Source organism: Ornithorhynchus anatinus, chromosome X1, assembly GCF_004115215.2.
Source record: "Ornithorhynchus anatinus isolate Pmale09 chromosome X1, mOrnAna1.pri.v4, whole genome shotgun sequence".
NCBI classification, from domain to species: domain Eukaryota; kingdom Metazoa; phylum Chordata; class Mammalia; order Monotremata; family Ornithorhynchidae; genus Ornithorhynchus; species Ornithorhynchus anatinus.
In genome coordinates, this window is record NC_041749.1 from 28,935,827 (window position 1) to 28,938,449 (window position 2,623).

Genomic DNA, 2,623 nt, shown 5'->3' on the forward strand with positions numbered 1-2,623 from the left:
GGGTGGCGGGGGGGGGGGGACAGAGATAGTGTTTCCAGATACAAACACAGATCACACATTCTTCGACCGCTAGAGGCAAGGGCTGGCTTCCCTCTGCTTCAGGTTAAGCATGGCTCAGTGGAAAGAGCACGGGCTTTGGAGTCAGAGGTCATGGGTTTGAATCCCAGCTCAGCCACTTGTCAGCTGTGTGACTTTGGGCAAGTCACTTAACTTCTCGGTGCCTCAGTTACCTCATCTGTAAAATGGGGATGAAGACTGTGAGCCCCACGTGGGACAACCTGATTCCCCTGTGTCTACCCCAGCGCTTAGAACAGTGCTCGGCACATAGTAAGCGCTTAACAAATACCAGCATCATTATTATTATTATTATTATTAAGTTCAGTATTGATACGATGTTGCTGCTGGAACGCGTTATAACCCGTTTCCCTCTCCCTCTCTCTCTTAAACCGCAGTCCGGGCTTGCGAAGAAACGAGCAGCAAATCACTAGGTTGATCGGAGGCGCGTTAGCTCCTGTACTCGTGGGACTAGGAAGGATTACACTTTAACCTAGTGCCATCTGGTGGAGACAGAATAGGAAGATTACACGAGGCTAGAGGGGTGAGCTCGGCTAAAGACTTGAGTAGTGCTCACCCGTCTCTTCCACTCCAGGAAGAAGACAGCAAAGGGCTACCGCATCCCTCTCCTCCTCTTCTGTTCGCCCCTTTACACTTGAAATGTCAAACGGGCTTCCCTTTCCTCCCTCACTGTTGTGAATTACCGACCAGCAGGTCAAACGACCTTCTACGAGATAAAGTGGACCGTGAGCTCGTTGTGGGCAGGGAATGTGTCCGTTGGTCTACTCTGCTCTCCCAAGCACTTAGTACAGTACTTGGCACACGGTAAGCACTCGGTAGCATTGAACGAACGAATGAGCTAAGGGAGTGACGTGGCTCCGATTTCCTTATCCATCAATCAACGCGGTTTATCGTGTGCCGTTCCACAAACGCTTTGCTGGTTATAAACTCTGTTATCGTTAATATCGCACTCACGTGCCGTATTCCCTAAGCTCCTCAAAATCAATCGTTCGTATTTATTGAGCAGTTACTATATGCAGAGCACTGTACTGAATGCTTGGGCGAGTACTCTACAACAGAATTAGCAGATACTCTCACTGTTCATAGGGAGAGACAGACATCAATATGAATAATTTATAACATACTTTAAAGAGATGTACATAAATGCCATACGTAGCGAAGGATAGGGACAGGGTTTATTTGGTGGGTTTTAGGAACAGACCAGACTCCTATAACAACACATTTTTCACTCTTCCATGGCTCAGTCTAGCCTATCTCAGTTCTAAAGAATCTTTCCAAAGAGTACTCTTACCCTCCCTAAGCACCTAGGCAATAATATCAATATTGAATTTACTTAATCTGAAGCATAGGCAAGCCAGACCTTGCCTGTAGCCGTCAAGGTATGAGTGATCTGTGTTTGTATCTGCTTTCATCTAGGCAAATCTTTCAACCTCTGTCTCCCTATTTATACAGTGGGAAGAATGAGACCGACCCCCTTTGTTCAAAGACTTAATGGGGAGGATTAACAAGTGTCACATTAAGGAGTTCACTGTTTTTTCAAACCAGTGCACTCTACCAGCAGAGCAAGAGAATTCTTGAAGCCAACAAGATCGCTAGCCCTGAGGAGGATGGTTTTTACTCTGTCCCTACCATCAGTTCTCCACTGAACTGAACATCTTAGAAATGAAACACCCATTTACCCCACTCAATTTGCCCATCTCCAAAGATTCAACCATCTTGCCCAACTCTCTAATATGGATGATACTCAAGAAGGGAGGGAAATCATTTCCCAAATAGCTGAGACACTTGGAAGATGCAACAATTAGCGATGGAGCAAGAGCAGAGGATCCAACCAGGGAAGATAAATTGAATAACGCCACGAGATACCGTCTTGAACTTACCATCAGATGCTAAGCAGCAGAGGGACAGGCCACAAAGAGACGGTGATTGGTAGCCTATATTAAAATCAAGGAACAAAGCGTAAAGGGGCTACTCTGGATGTGTAGTGCAGCTTGTAGAAGTAATTAGTGGGGTGTACCCTGCACTCCGCCGCTGGACAATTCTGTACCTGAGAGGTACAGGGCACCGAACAGACGGAACAAGTGAAAGGACCATTCTGTGCCTGGGATCGTGTGAAGACGGATCAGCCAGGAGAGACATTAAATGTGCACAGGGAAAGAATGCAAGAAGCCAGTGCATGGGTTAGCTTCAGAGAAGATCGTGCCAAAGCGACAAGATTGAATTCAGTGAGCTAGTTTATGTAATAATTCCATAGTTCGCACCTGAGAGCTGGTGAAACCCAAGTGTGACCACTTTCCTTCCCTAGGACTTAATTATATTGGTGAGCAAATGGAATTGGGTATCAGTAAAAAGAAAAAAAAAAGTGGCATGAATCACCTGGAGGAGCCAAGGTTACCGGCAGCAGGTCACACGTGTCACATGGCACCACAGGACTCGTCCGAGCCGGACAGAGACCTCGGAGGCAGCTTTATGACAATGAGGAAGCTGCTGACCTGGATGAGAGATACAGAGCTACCAAAATTCAGCAGGAACCAAACCAACAGATGGG